This window comes from Rhinoraja longicauda, chromosome 22 (genome assembly GCF_053455715.1).
Source record: "Rhinoraja longicauda isolate Sanriku21f chromosome 22, sRhiLon1.1, whole genome shotgun sequence".
NCBI classification, from domain to species: Eukaryota; Metazoa; Chordata; class Chondrichthyes; order Rajiformes; family Arhynchobatidae; genus Rhinoraja; species Rhinoraja longicauda.
Genome location: NC_135974.1, coordinates 24692710 through 24716707, shown reverse-complemented (window position 1 = coordinate 24716707; position 23998 = coordinate 24692710). Strand labels below are relative to the sequence as shown.

General features: G+C 39.9%; 1 protein-coding gene and 1 long non-coding RNA gene across 3 annotated transcripts in view; one reads left to right on the top strand and one right to left on the bottom strand.

The window, feature by feature from the left end:
- The window catches only part of LOC144604686 (docking protein 5-like), a 257087-nt gene that overhangs the window by 68967 nt on the left and 164122 nt on the right, over positions 1–23998 (top strand). The gene's annotated exons all lie outside the window — the stretch shown is intronic.
- Positions 1614–23998, bottom strand: part of LOC144604687 (uncharacterized) — a 30845-nt gene continuing 8460 nt past the window's right edge. The window contains exons 2-3 of the long non-coding RNA XR_013548759.1: positions 3690–3772; positions 1614–1642 (exon numbers count right to left, since the gene is read on the bottom strand). This is a non-coding gene — a long non-coding RNA (uncharacterized LOC144604687). The remainder of the gene's footprint in view (positions 1643–3689; positions 3773–23998) is intronic.

Here is a 23998-nt window from a genome sequence, read left to right as displayed (position 1 = left end):
TCACATTCTCTGCTTTCCATAATTTTATGTGAACCAACAAATGGAAAAGGCTTCACGGTAAACAAAGTAACATTGTTGCTGTTGGCTTTGGGTAATGTACTGAGATGTGGCATTAGCTGGTGTCCAAATGCTAATCCAATGCTAGAGGAAATGGCACTGGTTAGGGCAAAAAGCTTGCAAGTTATGAATTTGAAACAATTGGCCAATCATATGCTCACCATTACAGAATAGGACTTTCTGAAATATTTTTGCAATCTAAGCGCATCCACACCTTTCATTGTTTCAATGTGTGTCGTCTTAATGTGAACATTTGGAGAACAGATTCAGCATTATATTTAAGTTCAAATGGAGCTTTTACTCAGAAGGTTTCCTGCATTTCCATTCAGCTGACTGCCTTTCAAAGCAGGAATGTAGTACTTCAGTGGGCAACTCGTTAACTGGCACCTGGGTTGCCCGTGCAAGAAGTGCAAGTTGCATGGTAAATTTAATTTGCATTTAATTTGTTTTACTTAAGTTTCCAGCAGCCCTTAGTGTTTGAAAGATACATGAGGGGTATAATTAATGGGTCAGAGGTGTGTTGTTGAATTATTATTATTACATGACCTCTGTTGGTCTGGCAAAATGGATAATCCATAAATGGTCTGGAACCAAGGGTACTAGAAAAATCTGTAATTTAAAAAAAAAAATTCCAAGAGTAGGATTTGTATAAATGGGTGGTCACTGGTCAGAAGATAGACACAAAGTACTGGAGTAACTCAACAGGTCAGGCAGCATCTCTAAAGAAAAAGGATATGTGACGTTTTGGGTCAGGAACCTTCATCAGACTGGGTCATTGGTCAGGATGGACTCAGTGGGCCGAAGGGCCAGTTTCCATGCTGTATCTCTGAACAAAACAAAAACTAATTCTCTATTCACATTGCACGCCATCTTTCCTCTTTGCTAGGCAATTATTTATTGGGCTTTCATGTTGCTGTTCGTGATACTTGCAGCATTAAGACCATATTAGTTGTACTTTTCCGATGATATCTTTTATTTTGAGATTCACCACTCATGCTTCCTACTGTTGTGCACCCAGGTTTTTTTTAAAGTTGGCTACAGGTATCACAGCTACCTCCCAGGTCTTCACACAATTTCTTTGAATTAACAATGGGTCACCTATTCCTCATTGTTCCAGGCTGGACTGTCAGATTCCATATATAATCCATTCTCTGATGAGTGAATCTTTGAAATCTGCAAAACTGCAATTATTTATTGAGCCTCGACTTTGTTAATATGGTATTAAAATTTCTCCCTGCTCCTGGTTACAACTAAAGAAGCAGTAATGGCCAAGTATTGTATGCCTATTCTGATTGCAATGTGTTGGCAATGTATCACATGCTTTGCCTCGGATCACATTTAAGAACTTTAAAGAACTGGTACAACATTCTCTGTTTTTGTCCAATTCAATAATGTTAGCATTTTGTGTTTTACCTTATTTTAAGAATGAAGTATAATAATAATAATAATTTCCGGGTCATTTCACCAGGCATGTTCATTGCGAGTTATGTTCTCATTCCTGATCCAATATTCCCATCTGTATTGTGGGAGATGGTGTAACAACACCAAGAGGTGTGGAGACACAGGCGCAGCAAAGACACAGGAGCTAGTTAAACGCAAAAAGATTTAAACCAGAATCATGATAATCATGATGAACAAGAGTACAAGAGTCTGCATGAGAAAATCCAAGACTGAGCCAAGACTGAGATAAACATCAGCCATTAAATCGGGAATTCAACAGGTAAAACAAATGATAATAACACACAGGTGGAAGTACTTATATAGAATAGAACAAAAAATAACCCAGTCTATGCCACCCTTGGTGGTCATCAGAGGGATCAAGCACTGTGACTGATGGTGTCTCTTCCATATGTTCCATTCTTCTGTCCCACCCTATATCACCCTTCCCACCCTAAAGCAACACTCCCTACAAATCTGCACCAAAGCCAGAGAGAGGTAGAACACCTGGTTAACTGATGCTGCAATAATAATCTCTCACTTGTACGCTAACTCATCGCCATTGGTGATTCGGGCAAGCACATGCTGACATCAGCAAATTTATAGATGGCATTGGAGCTGTGCTTAGTAACACAGTCATGGGTGTAAAGGGAGTGGAGCAGAGAGCTAAACATTCAGCCTTGAGGTGCATGTGTATTGATGGTCAATGAGGAAGAGATTCTGATCATAAATACCACCCAGTTATAAATGTCAATTGAATGTTTATGTGCCAGTGTTTAAGGTTTCACCATTAATTCACTTTAGTTTAGCGATGCAGCATGGAAACAGACCCTTCAACCTACTGAATCTGCGCTAACCAACAATCACCCCATACACTGGCACTATCCTACACATTAGGGAGAATTTTACAATTACTAAATTACCAAAGCCAATCAACCTACCAACCTGTACGTCTTTGGAGTGTGGGAGGAAACCAGGACACTCAGGGCAAACCCATGCAGGTTTCAGGGAGAACGTCCAAACTCCATACAGAACAGCACTCACAGTCAGGATTACTGTGCCGCCCAATACTTTTGATTTTAAATACACAATATTCAATGTTGATCCACAGTAGTGACCATGATCCTATCTTTTTCAGTACAAGTGAGATTGCACATTATAGTTTGTCAGTTTCTCATGGAGCACTGTGGTCTGTTTATCACCAGTTGTGCCTTGTCTAGTATCAACAGTCCCAACTAGATCACTGATGACTCTTACTTTGCAAGTCTGTACTTGTCTCTCTTCGGTTTTCATTTTCTCTCAAAGTATGTTGGTTGGATGGTACCAATCAAAAGGCCCGAGTTCTTTCCCCTCTTCGAGGTTGGGTTGTTATCACTCATGACAAACAAATGCAAGAGCTTCTGTCACTGGTTTTATTCACTCCACTGCACATTACAGTCAATGGTCCAAGGCATTTGTTTCCCAGGTGGATATCAGTAAAAAATCATTAGCATTGGGTCTTGTAAATATTACAGACTTGTCCTGCTAAAAATTTGCTGCAGTTTGCTAAAGTTGGTATGCCTGAAATCAACAGTATTTTTCAGGCATGGGTTGATAGTAAATGAAGATTTAGAGCAATAACAAATGATTAATCAGGTGATTAAAACAAATTATGCAGTTAATTGCACTTTTAACTGTGCTCTGAAAGAATAACAGAATATCAATACTTTTAAATGTTCTGTATTTTCAAATATTGATTTCCTTTTCAACATTGTGTACTCTGCCTCATTTTATTTATTTCTTACGATTGCAACCATTTGCAATCTTAAAAAAGCTAGTGTATATATTAATGCCTATCAATTAACTGTTCTTAATATCTACAATCAATACACATGATTTTTTTGTCCCAATTTTCTTTCTAAACAAATTAATCACACACCATGGCTTTTAAAGGAAAAATTGTGTGTCACAATATTTCAAACAAAAGCCATGGATTCTGTCTATGGGCCACGTCAAGCCAGTCACAATGTTTCCACGTCCCTCTGGTGATAATTGTGGATTAGAGACAATTTATCTGGAGTTATTAGTTGAGGAGGTAGCTGTACATGGCAACGTCACTCGCTGCTTAATAATGGACAGGGGTCCCATACAGTCCTTAAATTCACATCCAAAGTATAGGTGCAGTTTGAAGTTTTTCCATTGTGGTAATCCCTTACCTGTGATAGTTAGCTGGTCACTATAGTCCTGAATAATCCAGGAATTCGAGTAGTCACAAATACTTGGATCTAACCAGAAGACACTGAAAACAAATCAGACAGCATTGTGGAGAGAAAGAACGTTTACGTTGCAAACAATGATCTTTTGTCAGTTTCTGGAGAACAATTTAGTTGGATTAAATTTGTTCATGTTCAGTCATTCAACTGAATGACTGAATGTAAAACAAGTAATGTACGACAAAGAGCATTATTAGTGTTTTTGAGAATAATCGTGTATTGAATTATTCAGATTGGTTCTGATTTAAGGTGTACAATGTTCTAAAATCTACTGAGGACCCATCTGGAAGATTTAATTCTTGAAAAAGAAAACTTTATTTTCAAAGTGAGGAGTTGTTCCCACTAGAACTGTTTTGTATCTTTGCTGATGTTGGTGCCAAGCATTGATTAACCTGAACAAAACCAGAAAATATTGAAGATAGCTCAGGTAGTTTCTACTGTACATCTTCTGCTTGTTCTCTTTCTGTTTCAGTTTTCAGATCTGCAGGGATTTCCTTTTTATTCATGTTAACTTCTTGCAAAATGGTAACTCCTAAAAAAATCCATCTTTTGAATATGAGAGAAAAGCATACAGAAATATTCCACTTTTATAAAGCAAATATCATTTTTTTCTCTTTCTCTAACCATTTATGATTCTACTGAAGCAAAAAGATCCCTTTTTCCCTTATAACCAAGTAACCATTTTTTTAATATCAACTGCAAATTCCCTTTATACAGTCCTCAACATTTCGTCTGACTCATTAATAAAAGCAAGGGATTGCGATTGACTAGTGGAACTCTGCTGGTAATAGATTTTCGGTCACAAAAACACACACATTTCAGTAAATTGAGGTATCATATTTGATATACATTTCAACTTTTATCAATTTTAAAGGACCAGATGCATAAAACAAAATATGAATTTGCTAAAATATGTCATTTGTTCCTATTAACTTTGCGAACATTTGTTGAGCTGAATTTCTAATCTAATAATAGCAAGTCCTGTTGTACTGTTCTCTAATATCTTTGGCGTTCAAGTGATTAAAATGTACAGATGATAACATCCTGACAGTCCATCTAACAAGTGCACATCTTGCTACCTGGAACTGACCACTGTGGTCCCTCCATAATCTTAGATACCTAGGCTAGATCAGAAAACCAGTCTCTCTAGTCCTGAGCACAGCCACGTTAAGCCCTTGGGTCCAGATGACAATTGAGCTATGGACTGCAGAGTGTGAGGGCTCTACATCTGGAATATCTTGATCAACATTGGCCAAAGGTAAAGCTGGGGCAGAACTTAATTTCCTGTCAAAACTACGTGATTTTAACAGTTTTAAATATACCTAACACTAAAAAAAAAACATGAATTGTAGTAAATAATTAGTTTAAATGTGCATATAATTGTTTGTAAAATCAAAATAATAGAAGGAAAAGCTATCCTCTCTTTTTGCCTTTTGTTCATTTGGGCATAGAAACATAGTTGAAATGGATGAGATTCCGATGCTACGCCATGCATACCAGGCACAGGGATTGGTGGTGATTTCACCACTGTAGTGCTGGGGAATCCCAGCAAAACTGGGCTCTGTTCATGCTGAGTTCATTGAAAGAGGGCAGTGACAGATGTGGCAGCATCTGCCGCTCAGTGAGTGCCTCAATGGTTCAATGGTGTTTTTTATTGTCACTTGTGTGAAATGCAAACACATAGTGAAATTATTTTCTTACATACAGTCCAGTAGAGTATTCCCAGCACATTCCCAATTAGCAAGCGTACATAAATAGTCTGCTGATCCCACAAGTAACAAGCACCATGTTTTGGCACAATTATTAGAGTCCAGCCCACGCTCGAGTTGTTATGAGCACTTCCCATTCCAAACAAGCTCCAGGCTGCTGCGGGCCTCCAGCCATCGCCTTCCTTGGACATGTGGATCAACCGGTGAACCCATGTCCCTCTCCTCGCCCATCCATCATTGTTACCTGGGGGCGCCTCCTGTAGCTGACCTCAAGGGAGAGGTGGGCCAGACCTAGGTTCGCTCTCCCACTGGACTTGCTCCTCGCTGGTCGCGTCCGTCGACGTCGGTGGCTCTATCCTCCTGGTCTCCGGTCTTCAGGGGACAAGCAGGGGCTGGCTCGGCAGGCTTCCCCTTTCAGGTCACGGTTCACCAGGTCCTATGTGCAGGAAACCGGCTCGGTGGATACCCCCTGAAGGCCTCAGCCCTCTGGGAACTTCAGCCCAGGACTTCCATTTGAATGGCCGATTGCTGGCAATTCCTAATGGTATCATCGGATACAGTTAGTTAGATTCAGTCCAACAATGTGATGATTCTATCTCACTGTCCCTGTAACAGTGAAAGGTAAAATTGGTTTATTATTCAGTAAAAGACTTTAAAGTGTATTGCATTGATGCCTTTCCAGGCCAACACTAATTCCGTGATGAGAAAGCCTTCTAAGTAAAATAAATTCTCAATCTTGAATGGATTAGTCTATTTTACAATGCCCAGGTGAGACGGATAGTGACAATAAACTAAACTATACTCAAATATGGGAGTTCATAGTGGACTAGTATATAACAGAAAAGAAAATGCTATTTGATGATTTAAAAGCATTCAGTGTAACTATCTAAAGGACTAAAACGATATGAAGTGAGGAATTCAATATGGAGGCAATAATCAACTGAATTATGACAATTGTCAGCAGCTCTTGAAACTGAGGATGACTTTTCTGTAACTTGCTTTTGTCTGATTTATAGTAATGAACTGGCCAGTTGTTAGGCATGTTCTCAGCCATTTCTCAAAAGGGCAGTAACTGCAGGAACTGTAGCTTGCCTGGGAACAGCTGATGGGTTTTAAATGAAGGAGATAGCTAATTACTTTAACAAAAAGAAGAATCAGGAATGTATTGAGGTTTTATAATCTGTTGTTTTGAAATAAGTTTACAAGGCTGACTGCCAGAACAGCAGGCTCAAAAACAGGTTCATAACTTTGGCTGAAAATGGTGTGATTGTACTGTAGGCTCTTATCAGGGAACTACATTAGGGAGAAGGTTATAATAAAGATTAACTTCTGCAAAAAATATCTACATTGAAGACATTTTATTCTGGTAATTGTATCCAATTTGACACTATCCTAAAATTATTATCGATTATTTGATTTCTTGGATATTATTTATACTTTGCATGCTCCCCCCCCCCCAAAATCTAATGGGCAGGTAATTCTTCCTGAGTTAGCATTACATGTTCCAATTCTTTGATTCCCATATTTTTATTTTGAGCAGCAGTTACTAGGTAGAAGTTCTCACGGTTCTGCCTGGGGATGAGGGGTTTGTTGTACGAAGAAATACTGAGCAGATTTGGCTATCATCAATGGAGCAGAGAGAGTGAGTGGTACTTTAATTGAAACATGCAAGGTTCCCAGGGTTTTGACATGTTAGATGCTGAGGGGAAACCTCCTCTTCTGAGAGAATTGGAATGAGGGAGTATAATTTCAGGGATGCCATTACCTTTTTAAACTGGAGTTCAAATCAAGAGCCCCAGCATTACCTCCTAATCTGATGTTTTCAATGTAATATCTCTTGCTTTTTAAAACTATTTTTGCCTACCCTACCACTTCATTTTTACTTTTGTAGCCCAAATTTGCCATTGTCTCAATGTCGATGCAATACTAGTTTTTGCATTGATATGAAGTGGCATCCATTGTGCATAGATTTAAAAATAAAATGATAATTTGTGTTATATTTTCCAATTGTCACATGCACTCAGTGAAGTTGGGAGATGCGAGACTGCACATATAGAGATCTCTTACAGGTCACGGGACTTGAGCTTCATGCTGAATAAAAAGAAGAGGGTTATAATAAGTGTCATGAACTTAAAAAATATTTAGGCCTAGAAATGCATTTGCATAACTCCAAAAAAATAATATGATGCAGTTGGAAATTGGCAGAACCATATTTTGCACCATTTTGGACCATTTCAGTGCCTTGAAGAGTCTTTTGGGATCTTTACCTTGTGACTTCCCTGAGGAATTCTTGTTTGTACATCACCCCCACACTGCCATAATATTCACTAAAATGAAATCAATAGTTGTTCATAAGTGATAAGAGCTGAATTAGGCCATTCAGCCAACAAGTCTACACCATTCATTCATGGCTGATCTATCTCTCACTCCTAACCCCATTTTCCTACTTCTCCCCATAACCCTTGACACCCGTATTAATCAAGAATTTATCGATCTCTGCCTTAAAAATGTCCATTGACGGCCTCCACAGCCTTCTGTGGCAATTAATTTCACAGATTCACCATCCTCTGATTAAAGAAATTACTCCTCATCTCTTTCCCAAAGGAGCGTCCTTTAATTCTGTGGTTATGACGTCTGGTCCTGGACTCTCCCGCTAGTGGGAACATCCCCTCCACATCCACTCTATCCAGACCTTTCACTATTCGAGTGTAACAAGTAAGATTCTTCTGCAAAGGGGCCTTCAGCCTCATTGTGAACAGCAACAGTTTTTATTTACTCAAAGGACAACTACATTTTACTGACTCCATTTCCCCAGAGCCATCATTCAAATGTTGTCCTAACGAAGATCGGCATTCTCAAATGTAACCTAACGTGACAGCCTTTATTGTTTTGCCCACATAGGTCAAGGTCACTTAGCTGCCGAGGCTCAGGGTCGTTCTTTGTTGATGATCTCTGCCTCATCTTGCAGTCTGCAGGGTTGTGATATTCACTTTATTCATTTAAGAGCCAATTTTCCCCATAGTTTCTCACAATATCAACGGAAGCTATTCAAGTCCACCCTGCCACTCAGACTATTCGCATCAGACCCACCTTGGTGAATATCTTCTCACATACCCATCAACACCCCCAATGTTCATGCTACCACCTGTTAATTTACACTGCCTAACTAACCAATGTAAAAATACAAATAGTAAAATTATATTTGGTAGCCTCTCAAGAATGTATTCTTAAAAATTTGCCAATCGTATACTCGACATCCTTCCGAACATCCTTCTTTATGATATTTAACATATCAATATTAATAGAGTGTAATGACACCTTCTGAGAATATCTTTCTAGCAGATGGCATCTAGGCCTTTACTGACACCACCATATGCCAAAGCGCCTAAGCACAAAGGGAAGAAAAAACTGAATTCAAACATTACTTCAGAACCAACTTGGATAATTTTCGGAAACTCAGAATTAACCTTATGGGGACTGTAGTAGCATTTCCGCATCACCATTTAAGCAGTAATTAAAGATGCAGGTTGAAACTGGTATAGAATATTGATCTGTCACACAATCTTAAATGTCTGCATGTTTATCAGTGCCTCACCGATGTTCTTTCTTTCCCCCTTATAACTTACATTTGTAAAAGCTTGACCAAAGTCAATGCTACGAACCATTACTCCAATTGGAATACCTTTTAGTTTAGTTTAGTTTAGAGATACAGCGCAGAAACAGGCTCTTCGGCCCACCGAGTCCACGCCGACCAGCGATCCACGTTTGCTAGCATGACACTATTCACTAGGGACAATTTACAATCTTTTCCAAAGTTAATTAACCTACAAACCTGCACGTCCTTGGAGTGTGGGGGAGAACTGGAGCACCCGGGGAAAATGCTTGCGGTCATGGGGAGAACGTACAAATTCCGTACAGACAGCAGCCATAGTCAGGATCAAATCCGAGTCTCTGGCACCTGAGTTCTACTACTGAGCCACCATGCCACTCCAAATTGAGAATACCGTTGATCTCTGTCATTGTTCATGCTGAATAAAGAATTCAGCACAAAACATCAGTATAAGAAGAACCATATGAGGGACTATAGAAAAAAACAATATGTTTACAATTACATTGGATCCAGGTTACTTGAGAAAGTTTATTTTGTGTTGATTGTGTAACAAAACCAGTTTAAAGTTTTATTATAATAGGGGACAAAATAAACATGTGATACGTTGTGCTGGCTTTATCCAATTGTTTGATTAATCTGCAAAGCTTGCTCTCTGGTACTTGTGTATTTCAGTATGAAAGTGGCTATTACCAGTTGCAAAACACTATATAACCTCGGAGAAATCTTGGCAGGTATTAACTGTTCCCCTGTGCATTTTGTTTCCCGTCTTCCTCCCTTACTGTTGCAGTATGACAAGGAATCACATGTGTTGTCGCTTAAAAGGGATTCATGAGGGTACAAAAAGCAATTGATGCAGAAAAGGTTAAAAAAGTAAGGAAGACTTAATTTGATCACATCACGGATATGAGGTTAAAGTTTAACATCAAACATTTGTATTATAAACTGACTCATGCTGTTATTATTGGGAGAATCTAGCTGAATCTGTTCGACAAAGTTAACTCAGTTATTAAATGGTCCCAAATCACTTGGATTGGTATGCAAAAAAAGATGTTTACCAGTTTCTGCATCTGACATTTCTGATGCATTTTCGTATTAATGGTTGTGTTCTAAGGCCCAGTTATTCAGAACTTAAATATTATGAACTGACAGCATTCCCTTGGTTTGAAGGAGCCACTTTTTAAAAATGGGATTTTGGCACGCTGTTCAAAGTAGCTCGGTTAACTTGTCAAAGAAAAAAAGTAAGATATTTGACAGCAGTGTCCACATTTATTATTAGAATGAGTCTTTTAATGTACAATCAAAAGGATCTTGATAAATTGATGCATCACATGAATGTTTTAGACAGGATAAACCTCTGCCCTTTGATAAACAATGTATATTCCTCAGCTGAATTCAGATTGATGCCCCATAAACTGGCCTATCCCAACTTTCAACCTGTGTCTGTTACTAAGGGCTAGAAGAACTATGTTCTAACAATGTTTTAGCTCTATGATCATTATATGTTCCCTTTAGATTAACTCCCCGACTTAACGCATATGATTACGGAATCAATCTAATTAAAAACAAAATGTGTCTGGAATGTTTGTAGCAAGCCCATTTTTTTTATCATAGAATGTGAAAATCAAACAAAAAAAACTGCAGATGTAGAAAAGCTGAAATAAAAACAAAAAATGCCAGAAATAATCAGCAGATCAGACCTCCACATTTATGGAGTGAGAAACAGACTTAACATTTCAGGCCAACCAATAGCCCTTCATCAGAACTGAAAATGCCGTCTGCTGAGTGTTTTCCATATTTATTTGCCAGAGTTTTACTTTTCTGAAATGCAATTAGTTAATGCAAAAGGTGATCCGTATTACATGTGTTTATCATGGAGTCAGGAGCAGAGAGACTATTCAATGTCTTTATCTGAATCCCATCTACCCACCGTGCTTCTCAAACTCCGATCTTTGTATTCATTATCTGCCACAGTTTCCTCACTTAAATCTGTCATTGTCTATTTGCAACTTTTATCATATGTCAGCATTGGCCAACTTGTTATTGATAAAAGGTTTAGCAAACAATTCCCTAATCCCTCCTAGTTGTATATAAATGTGGTGAAAAGCTAAGGCTCTGATCACAGGTTTTGGAAATTGTATGGATTACATCCCTCTGTTTGACTCACTTAGGAGATAATTATCATCGCTCTTCATAAGGTCATAAGTGATAGTAGTAGAATTAGGCCATTCGGCCCATCAAGTCTACTCTGCCATTCAATCATAGCTGATCCATCTTTCCCTCCTAACCCCATTCTACTGCCTTCTCCCCATTACCTCTGACACCTGTACTAATCAAGAATCTATCTATCTCAGCCTTAAAAATATCCACAGCCTTCTGTGGCAAATAATTACACAGATTCACCGCCCTCTGACTAAAGAAATTCCTCCTCATCTCCTTCCTAAAAGAACGTCCTTTAATTCTGAGGCTATGACCTCTAGCCCTAGACTTCTCCCACAAGTGAAAACATCCTCTCCACATCCAATCAAGCCTTTCACTATTCTGTATGTTTCAATGAGGTCCCCCCCTCATTTTTCTAAACTCCATCGAGTACAGGCCCACTCCCAACAAATGCTCATCATATATTAACCTACTCATTCCTAGGATAATTCTTGTAAACCTCTTCTGGTGCCTCTCCAGATCCAGCGCATCCTTCCTCAGATATAGTGCCCCAAAATTGCTCACAATATTCCAAATGTGGCCTTACCAGCCCCTATTAGAGCCTCAGCATTCCATCCCTGTTTTTGTATACAAGCCCTCTTAAAATAAATGCTAGCATTGTGTTTGCTTTCTTTACTACCTTTCTTCCTAGCAACATTTCTCACCAATTCCATTTCCATGCCAATAGCTTGCCTTGAACTCAACATGGATTCATGACATTTATCTGAGACATTTTTGTGCCTTCTGGAAGTCTGTATACAGAACATGCACAGACATTAATCCAACATGTTTGCTTCCTCCTCAAATACAAGTTAATTAGGTGACCCTGGACTGTTGACCTGATGCAGTTGGGTTATTCCAAGTAACTCACGACTGCCAAATTTTCAGGGAGATTAATGAAACACCAATTTACTAGCTTTTCTTTCCTTTAAATAATTGAGTGACATTGAAAACTTCCAATCTAATTTTCAGAATTGATCAAATATCCTGGGGTGAAAGTCAAATATAAGGAACAGAAACAAAAAAACAGGAGCTATTGAAAATATTGAGCCATTAATAGTGTGTCCAATTTTCTGGCGTTATTTTGTGCTGCCAACATTTATTAACATTCAATCCTTATTCTTCTCTTGTGTACCACTTCCAGACTAGAAAATGCTAGATACTTTATTTCCCATCGTGTGTTATCATTTCTTTTGAATGAGATGACAAAAGGCACATAAAACTGAAGTAGGTGAGCTAATTCTCCAAGTGATTTCTATTTACAGTGAGTTCAGTTCCCAGTTCAGTTCAAGAGCTTATAATGGAAAGAAAAGTAAAAAAGGATTGCAACCTTGAATCATCCTGTGGCTGAAGCACTCATTTGTCATCAGAATCAGTAAAAGCAGTAAGTTTTTCCCTTTTCTTAACCCAATCTGATAAAAGTTAACACAGCACAAAAGAAGATTCAAAATGAAGATATCCATCTTGTGCGTCAGTGGAATGCCACAACAAACATTTAATTCCTTTAACATCAATAAACTTGCAATAAGTGTTCAAGATTTTTATTTAACTACACATTTTGCATGACTAATAATTGTGCTGTAATCTTACTTTATATTTAAAGCTTACTAATTGAATCTCGCAGATGTCATTGAGCACAGATTGCAAAACATTTAACTTCTTCATAGCAGACTGAAGGGCATTTTGGAGCGATTGAAGATTAAATCTGTGTAAGATCATTCCCTAAACTATTGTAAGAGAATAAGAAAATAGCTGCAGATGCTGGTACAAATCGAAGGTATTTATTCACAAAATGCTGGAGTAACTCAGCAGGTCAGGCAGCATCTCGGGAGAGAAGGAATGGGTGACGTTTCGGGTCGAGACCCTTCTTCAGTCTGAAGAAGGGTCTCGACCCAAAACATCACCCATCCCTAAACTATTGTGATTGATGGACCAGAGATAAATCTTGTTGGTAGACAATGACCGAATGCAGATGGAGATTATCCCTCTCCTCATACATAACATGAATGCTGAGAGTGTGAACAGACTGTAACACTGAGAATTGTGGGGAAATCAATGACTTGGACAAGCTCAGTCTGTGAATGAAAGACTGTGTGGTGGAAACTGTATTAAGGCAAATTAATTGCATATTTATGAGTCTTGATATTGGTTGAATTCAACACTGGTTTAATTTATTTGGACAGTCATCTCCTCAAAATGGTTCCTGCTACACTATTATAACTGTCAAAGATCGGCAGAACTTGTTTGAATATATGATACATGAGATATTTTGATAGATTAGCCATTTGGAGTTTAAATGGCAAACTTCCCATTGGCATAGAAATGAAAGATATATTTCCTGGAAAGGTTTTCTGGCCAAATCTGATGAACAAATTAAAAATTGCAACTTCTCTCTGTAAAGAACAATCTGTACTCCAAAGACGTACAGGTATGTAGGTTAATTGGCTGGGTAAATGTAAAAATTGTCCCTAGTGGGTGTAGGATAGTGTTAATGTATGGGGATCGCTGGGCGGCACGGACTTGGAGGGCCGAAAAGGCCTGTTTCCGGCTGTATATATATGATATGATATGATATGAAACTCATTGCTTGATAGCATCATTATATTTACCAGCTGGTTTTCTCCCCACTTTTTTGGTATGTACTAATTAATGATGGGTTGATTTTTTTTATTCATCACTGGAATGTGAATGTAACTGACAAAGTTATCATTTATTACCTATATCCAATCGTGTAATATTTCGGTAAACAGACCAATAGTTATATGCTAGCCACGAAAACAAGCATTTAAGGGTAATTTAACTGTGCAAATGTCTCTGAACTTAACCGACTTTTGCCTTCTTCCATGTTCCAAGTACATACCTCGAATTTAAAATATAATTGCCAATACCACCTTTTCTATTCCAGTGTAACTTTTGTACCCTCTCTCCCCCCTCCCCCCCCCCACCCCTTTTGATCAGTGTATATGCTATGTAGGCAACCTGCTTCTCACATTCACTGCCCACAAACTGATTTATCACTACCCCAAATCCATATTCAGAAATATTGCAGGGAGCTTTAGCTATTGATTGGCATAATAATCCACCAAAAAATACACCCAGTGTACCCTGGGGATGACCTGTAGTGTAAGGTTTCTTTGTCTACTCTAAGCTAGGCATAAACATGAAAAAGGTTTAACTTATTGAAAGCCTTCAGTATATAAATACAGTATATACGTATACTGAGAAACACGAGCAGAGGATACTGTTAATCGTCCACTAACTTTTTATAAACCGAGCAGAGTTATCAGCTTTCAGTTCTCGCACAATGTGTGATGTCCATTCACTCTCTGACAATTTTACCAAATGTTTGAAGTAATGTGTTTAGTAACTTGGACTGGATGGATGTTTTGTTTAGTTTAGTTTAGTTTAGTTTAGTTTAGTTTAGTTTAGTTTTGCTTTGTTTCATTTTGTTTGTCATGTGTACCAAGATACTGTAAAAAGCTATTGTTGTGTGCTAACCAGTCAGCGGAAAGACAATACATGATTACAATCGAGCCATCCAGTGTACAGCTACAGAATATGTGCCCATCAGTCAATCTACACACAAACTTACTTCACAACACAAGAGCATGCTGAAGTTGCAATACTGAGACATTGTTTAGAATGACTGTTGTCACTAATCATCTCTCCTGACAGCATGTTATGGGTTCCAAATTTATAATTATCCATAATCTCTAACACTCTGGAACGGAATGGTTTCACACCTTTTACTTTGTTGAAGGGGTTATCGACCATAAGTAAGTTTGCCAATATTACCGAACCATTGGACCTAATTTGTATAATTCGAACAATGTTCTTGTTTTTGTGTTCTTTACAATCTCAATCTTTACTTTTATTTATTCTTTAAAACAAAAACATGTCCATCTATTCAAAGGGATGGGTCCTATGCCTTCAGATGAATGTTAAACATTTCAGTGTAACTGGTTTGGGATTTAACTCCCATTTAGGATAGTCTACCAGGTGAACAGTTTTTTTAGACTTTTCATTCACAACAAAATTACTGGAGCTTAACTACTTTTCTCTCGTGCTTGGCATCAAATGTGTTATGATCAGTCCCTAACCGGCATACTCTGCCAATGTAGTTAAGTCGTCGCTTGATGTTACTGATAATATTATCATGACTCTTCATTGTCCCATCCTCATCGCCAATGGACAGAATAGGTGTTTAATAGCTTTTTGTCCTTTAACATAATCCAATGCAGAGTGTTTGGATTGGATATTCAGGACACTAATGGTGAGTGATGTTAACTCAACGCCTGACTGTCCGAACCTTTCCATCAAGCAAGGAATATCAGTTGTGTAATGGAATACTCTCCTTTTACCTGAAAGAGTAAGTTCCAACAAGAGTAAGGTCCTCCCCTCCTTTCCCCCTCCCCCTCCCCCTCCCCCTCCTCCTCCCCCTCCCCCTCCCCCTCCCCCTCCCCCTCCCCCTCCCCCTCCCCCTCCCCCTCCCCCTCCCCCTCCCCCTCCCCCTCCCCCTCCCCCTCCCCCTCCCCCTCCCCCTCCCCCTCCCCCTCCCCCTCCCCCTCCCCCTCCCCCTCCCCCTCCCCCTCTAAGTGTAGCGTTCCCTCCAAGTCAAACATCACCCTTTCTTCGAAATGCATTATTTTTAACCTTACTCGGGCACACTGTGGCACTATCTTCATCAAAAGGACTGCAACCAGTTTAAGAAGGCTACTTCACCTGCAGCAAGGACACTTATCGATAGGAAATAAATGTGATCTTTAACTGCTTCCCATAAAAGAACAAAAAAGGCTTTTTTTGTGATTCATTATATTCTTAGGTTACCTATTGCTCAGGAGATTGCAATGCTTAGTTCAGTAGCAGTGAATTGTCAGATATTTGATTATTATTCAGCTGAGGCCTATGTAAAAATTCTTTAAATGTGTTTAATTGATGCCACATGTTTCAAGTTCAAGTGTGTTGGTCAAATACAAGCTTGTTACACAAATACTGTTTGTTATGGTTTGCATTAGCTCCTACAACTGTGTTTCCTGCAGATGTTATGTGGCCAAGCTTGGCGTCTTTAGTGCTGGACTTCCAACTTCCTCCAAAGGCAACACCTTGTTCTAAAGAAACCCCTGCTTCTCCTTCCCTCTAAGGTTCAAAGCCATCACCATTGATGTCAAGCCTTGCCACAGGATGAATGAAATGGGATTACTGCCGACCAAAGCTCTAATGTGGTTATCTTGATATATTACACAGGAACACAGGACATCCTGACTCCTGTAAGACAAATGATATGTTTACTTAACTGAGCTAACTATAAGATCAACTGTTCCCCATTATAGAAAGCACACTGTGATACTCATAACTTTTCAGTTTGTTTCAAAGTTGTAAATTTAAATCGGAAACTTGACACAACTCAGAAAATGCTTTAATTGGGATATGTAAGAAATTATAACAGCCTCCTACATTTTTGAGGTGAGAGTCATGGGTATGTCAATCCTCCCTTACTGATACCATGATCTTTAAATAATTGCTTTTTCCCCTGACCCATCCTGGAGATCAACTTCAAGTCACTGAACTGCTTACAAAGGGTGGCAGGGTGGCGCAGCGGTAGAGCTGCTGCCTTACAGTACCAGCGACCGGGTTCGATCCTGACCACGGGTGCCGTCTGCATTGAGTTTGTATGTTCTCCCTACGACCGCATGGGTTTTCACCGGGTGCTCCGGTTTCCTCCCACAGTCCAAAGACATACAGGTTTGTAGGTTAATAGAGTTTGGTAAAATTGTAAAATTGTCTCGAGTGCGTAGGATAATAATGCTAGCGTATGGGGTGATCGTTAGTCAGTGCAGATTCAGTGGGCCGAAGAGCCTGTTCCCGCACTGTATCACTAAATTAAACTAAACTTAACTAAAGTTGTCACAGTTAGTTGATATGGATAAATTTGGCCAAAGGGGAAGTTTCCTTGCTGTATGAGTCTTTGACAGCTGTTCCATTAAGAAATCCACCATATGGAGAAATAGTTTGTGTTTGTTTATGGTTCATAAATAACATTACTCATAACTAATTGCACAAATTGTCACATTTGTGGGCATGAAGGCTTGCACAATGCTTGTGCACAAAACCTATACCCTATCATCAATCGAACAAAACAATGCACACCACCCACCTGGAAACTTTTTAACACATTTTTTCACAAAATGCTGGAGTAACTCAGCAGGTCAGGCTTTTTAACACAGATCTTTAAGTTGATTTTCTAGGTCAAAAACTATAACTATATTTTTATATGTGGCAATGTCTTTGGTTTCAAAGATAATTTGAAATAAATGGCTGAATAATAATATCGAGTCACAGCCATACAGTGGAAACAGGCCCTTCGGTCCATCTTGCCCACACTGACTATGGCAGAAGCCTATTGGAAAAAATCCAATGTTATAGTCAAACATGTTATAGTTATGCTGCAGGTTTTCAGTGTCTAGCAGTTTTTCAGCAGAGAATCCAGCTAGAAAATCTGCACCCCTTGTATCAGACAGAGAACAAAGCCCAGAGAACATAGAGAATATGTAAATACAGAAAATCAGATGAAGGTTGGACTTTCTCACCGCCAGGCCCCAAGTGGTCAGGATGGGGGAACACACATCTAGCTCCCTCACCCTGAACATAGGATCCCCCCAGGGCTGCGTCCTTAGCCCCTTACTGTACTCCCTGTACACACATGACTGTGGGGCCAGGTTCAGCTCAAACTCCATCATCAAGTTTGCTGATGACACTGTGGTGGTGGGCCGGATCTCCAACAACGATGAGAAGGCCTACCGGGAGGAGGTGGCTGATCTGGCACTCTGGTGTCAGGACAATAACCTCCTCTTGAATGTCATTAAAACGAAGGAGCTGATTGTGGACTTCAGAAGGGCCAAACATCCAAGGACGTACACTCCACTGGAGATAAATAGGTCTACTGTGGATAGGGTGTGCAGTTTTAAATACTTGGGAGTCCGCATCACAGAGGATCTGACGTGGGCAACGCACATTGCCGCACTGGTGGGTAAGGCAAAGCAGCGCCTTTGCCATCTTAGACAACTGAGGAAATTCAGAGTGTCTCTGAGGATCCTTCATTGCTTCTACTCTGGGGCTGTAGAGAGCATCCTGTCCGGTAACATTACAGTCTGGTTTGGGAACAGCTCTGCCCAGGACAGGATGGCCCTGCAGAGAGTAGTGCGTTCGGCAGAACGCACCATGGGAACTACACTCGTCCCCCTGCAGGACCTATAAATCAGGAGGTGCAGCTCCAGAGCAAGCAAGATCATGAGGGACCCCTGCCACCCCAGTAATGGACTGTTCCAGATGCTACGATCAGGCAAACGCCTCCGCTGTCACGCTGTGAAAACGGAGAGGATGAGACGGAGTTTCTTCCCACAGGCCATCAGGACTGTCAACTTTTATAATCCCAGAGACTAAATTCTTGTCTACACTATAGTAACTTATTAACCTTATTTATATGCTGTAACTGTAATTCTTTTTTGTGCACAATCCGCAGGCATTGCCACTTTCATTTCACTGCACAACGTGTATGTGTATGTGACAAATAAATTTGACTTGACTTGACTTGACTTGAGGTTAAGGTCATGTGATAGGAGTAGAATTAGGCCATTCGGCCCATCAAGTTTACTCCACCATTCAATCATAACTGATCTATCTCTCCCTCCAAACCCCATTCTCCTGCGTTCTACCCATAACCTCTGACACCTGTACTAATCAAGAACCTATCTATCTCTGCCTTAAAAATATCCGCAAAGAATTCCACAGATTCACCACCCTCTGACTAAAGACATTTCTCCTCATCTCCTTCCTAAAAGAACAGCCTTTAATTCTGGGGCCATGACCTCTAGTCCTAGACTCTTCCACTAGTGGAAACATCCACTCTATCCAAACTTTTCATAATTCTGTATGTTTCAATGAGGTCCCCCCTCATTGTTCAAACTCTAAATGAAATACCAACAAGCAGGGAAGACGAACTGAAACAGTTCAATTATTAATGCAGTAGAGACTGGCTTTTCTTAAATGCAGCAAAGAGGATTAAGGTAAAAGGAATATTTCTTCAGGAGTCTTCTGTGGAGTTCTTCCCCCTGAAGATCAAACGCCTTGCAGAGTGTGTCATTTGTACGAAAATTAGATGGCTTTCTCAAAGTAAATTGCCACTTTTGTAAACAGTTTTGCAGCCTGCAGCATGTTTTTTGTTTCACGCATTGTCTGGTAGATTAGAAGGAATTAAAATATGCGTTAAACCCCTGAAAATCTTTTCTAATACTATTTCTGATAATTGTCCAGTCGTTTGTAATGTTAAAAGCAAAGCGCCAACTTTAAGGACTATTCGATACCCAGTTTTGTCATATTAGATATGTTATTCATTTGTTTTTTCTCTTTGGGGCAAGTTCTTTTCTAAAGGCTAACAGAATATTAAAGATATAGTGTAACCAGAAAGCATCCTGGAACAGATTGCAATCCCTTATTAGTCTGGCTGATGGAAACCAGAAATCATATCTCATGACTAAGTATAGCCAAGTCTCTAAATTGTACCTGCAAATTTTGAGACTGATTATCATTTCTTCCTGCTCCTTATCTTTCTTCAGAGAATCTTCTTTGTGAGGATTTCTAGGAACCTCTCTGAGCATCAGCCTTTGCCCTGTAACTACTACTGATGTGTGACTCATCTGATGTATGTTCTGCTTGCTAATTTTCTGAAGGATATTGGTTGGTCTCTGTTCAGTGAACCCGCTGTGATTAATAATTTAATTCAAGTTGAATATTGGGCACAAACAACACATCCTATGACCGGTGTAGGCTCGAAGGGCCGAATGGCCTACTCCTGCACCTATTTTCTATGTTTCTAAACTGCAGATGCTGGTTTACAACGAAGATAGATACAAAATGCTCGAGTAAATCAGCGGGTCAAACAGCATCTCTGGAGAAAAGGATTGATGAAGGGTTTCAACCTGGAACGTCACCTATTCCTTGAGTCTGATGAAGGGTCTTGACCCAAAACGCCACCTGTGTCTAACATCTTATGACCTATCAGTATGGCACTTCGCCATGCCTGCTCTTCCCCAGACTTTTATTTCTGAAGCATAATTCAGCAATATGTAAAATATTTCTAAAAAACAAAAGATTTATTTGAGATCAACAACACTTAATGAGTGAGACTATTTCCTTGGACTATTCCCACACTCCAAAGATGTGCAGGTTTGTAGGTTAATTGGCTTCTGTAAATTGTTCCCTCTGTGTAGGATAGAACTAGTGTATGGGTGATCGCTGGTTGGTGCAGACTCGATGGGCCAAAGGGCCTGTTTCCACGCTGTATCTCTAAATTAAACTAAACTAAACTAAACTAAAAGTGTAGGAAGGAATTGCAGATTCTGGTTCAAACCGAAGATAGACACAAAATGCTGGAGTAACTCAGCGGGACAGGGAGCATCTCTGGGGAAAGGAATGGGTGATGTTTCGGGTCGAGATCCTTCTTCAGACTAAACGTGGTCTAGTTATGATGAGGGAGTCAGGGTATAAGATGGGCAAATCAGGTTTATGGTGTCACAAGAGATTGCATCTGCTGCATCTGGGGAGATTGGACTGGTGATGTTTCGGGTCAGGATTATTCTTCAGAATGATGAAGGGTCCCGACCAGAAACATTGCCTGACCATTCCCTTCCCAGAAGCTGGCTGACCTGCTGAGTTCCTCCAATACTGTTTATTTGGCTCAAGCAGCTTTATGTGTTGTGAGCTATTTGTGAAATGGGTCTCCCTGCTTAGTTACCGATGTGCATGAGATTCGTAATGCAACTGAGCTGAATTCCGCCAAGTCTTGAGGGAGAAGTGGAAGGGAAGCAGTTGGCACAGAAATGAAATCAGTGTGGTGGGACATGTTTCAAATACAAGATGGAATTTAAACACCCAACAAAATCTGGCATAATGGTTAAAGGCAATTCTGAAAACTGATACCTCGTGAAAAGAATTAGGAGTGTGCATACAAATCATTTCTCACCAACAAAGAATAAATAAGGAAATATTCTGTGATGATAAGTGCATTCCAGAGGTTAATCCCATGGAGTGTGAAAGGAGATAATACAAGCTTTGACTGGCCTGACATAATGGGACACCTTCTACATATCAAGAACTGGATAAAGTTTGTTCCCTTGAGAAGACTCAAAAAATGTGAACCACGTTTTTCAAAAGCGAAAGCTGTGTCTTTTGTGTCAATGCGTGACATTTATCTGTGACATTTGTGTAGGGTTAGATAGCATGTTGAATGAACAAGGGCAAAATGCTTTAGCAGCTCTCTCTGTGATGGTCTGTACTTTACATTCATACCAGCAGCACCACAGTTAAAGCAAGGCACGTACTTTCGAGCATATACATCACAAAAAACCTGTTTGATTCTGGTTGCACAATGCAACTATGCTATGAGCAGGCAACTCTTAGTTGGTGTGCTGCCTGGATCAATGCCTGAACAGTGCAGGGTAATCATGTGTTGCAGTCCTTGGACTGCTTTGATGACCATCCACAATGATGGCCATCCAAAATTGGAGCTCAATTCTGTTCTGATGATGGGAAATAATGTGGATATATTCATAATTCAAAAATGTGCTCACATTTTTTAAACCCTGTCTTGCTCCAGTTAAATATCTGCATTACAAAATCATTTGTAATTACAAAGATAACAAAGAAAGATTCAGCGGGGGGCGCCACCGAGAACAAGTAGGGACCTGGTGTGGTGGAGGCCGCTGAGAACAGGGATGGCCCAGGTAGGTGGGGGGGTAGATGGGGGGGAATAAAGTGGGACCATTGGGACTCTAATGATTACTGTTTTTACTTTGCTAGCACCAGATACTCTTTGCGTACTATGTGTACTGTATGAAAAACCAAAGAATTTCAATGTACCTATGTACATGTGACAATGAATTATCATTGGTAGACATAAAACACTGGAGTAACTCAGCGGGTCAGGTAGCATCTATGGAGAGAAGGAATGGGTGACATTTCGGGTCAAGACACTTCTTCAGACATGAAGTATCATTGAATCATTGAATGTTTCAAAGATATATCAGTTACTTAAATGAGAAGAGATTAAAAGAGGCTCAGAAGGAAAATAAAGCCAGCAATTAATTTGAAGTGCAGGGGGCAGCTGTGATTAACAACTGTTAGAGCAACTTCAATGTCTTCCTGTGGTGAATAGCATGTTGTCGTACAAATCTTCATGTGGGGATGAGTCACAAAATGAAAGCTCTTGCATGTCTAAAACCAACTGATATTGGGGTAAGGTTTTATGAACTCCCACAGACCAACACTGGGCGAAGGGTCAGAAGGTTGTCGGCCTTGACTCTTAGCATCACCATCCTAGCGAATCCCAATATCAAAGCCCGAATTTGGGTCTTCATTGATGGGGAGTGCTTGGAGCAATATTCAAACGTAGCATTTACTCTCCCTGAGATGGGAATGCAGCTATAATCCATAATTACCATTAAACTGTACTTTAATTCTATTACATCATAGCATTATTGAACATTAAGTAGGAGTCTATGAATGGACCTTATGTGCAAGATGTGAGATAGATGGTTAAAGTATTAACTTTTGCTTCATGCTTTCTCATGTTAAGCATCAGTTTGGAACAGATAACAGCGGAACAATTTGTCGGCACAAGTACCATCAAGGACTTTATTTGGTTTATCAGTGGTGCTTCCTCCTTGTTCAATTCAAGCTGACAATTGGTACCATTTAAAAAGAGCAAGAAATAATTCTAGTTCACAACAGTCTTTGCTTTAAACTTCCAAGCAAGCAGTTATAAATCTGTTCCCTGTGAGGCGTTGGAGGCATTTCGATAAACAATGACTTCATTAGTCTTGCCCAGTATCTATTGTTCCGTCACATTAAATAAAACTGCGGCACGGTGGCGCAGTGGTAGGGTTGCTGCCTTACAGCAAATGCAGCGCCTGAGACTCGGGTTCGATCCCGACTACGGGCACCGTCTGTACGGAGTTTGTACGTTCTCCCCGTGACCTGCATGGGTTTTCTCCGAGATCTTCGGTTTCCTCCCACACTCCAAAGACGTACAGGTATGTAGGTTAATTGACTGGGTAAAATGTAAAAATTGTCCCTAGTGTGTGCAGGATAGTGTTAATGTGCGGGGATCGCTGGGCGGCACGGACTCGGTGGGCCAAAGGGCCTGTTTCCGCGCTGTATCTCTAAATCTAAAATCTAAAAAACAGTACACAAAGTGCTAGAGGAACTAATGATTCAGGCTGCATCTGTGGAGAGAATGGACAGATGATATTTTGGATAGACATTTTGGGTTGGGAGCCTTCTTCAGATTAAAGAAGAAGAAGGGTCCTAACCCAAAACACCATCTACCCAGTGCTTCCACAGATGCTGCCTGACCCATTGAGTTCCTCCAGCACTTTATCTTTTGCTCAGGCTTTGAGCATTTGTAGTTCCTTGTGTCTCTCTTAAGTAAAGCATTGCCTGGTCATTGACATGGTTCTGTTTGTATGCAAATTGTCAATCCTATTTCCTATATTTTAACAGTATCTACCTTTCAAAGCACTGAATTTCCTCAAAGGCACTCTGTTCATGAAAGGGATGCAATAAACACAATTGCTTCTTTTTATAAGAAGTCTCTTGTTTGTAAAATACTTTAAAATATCATGAGGATTTCATTGAGAACTGATATTTATAAACTGTTGCCTTCTCAGACAGCAATGTTGATA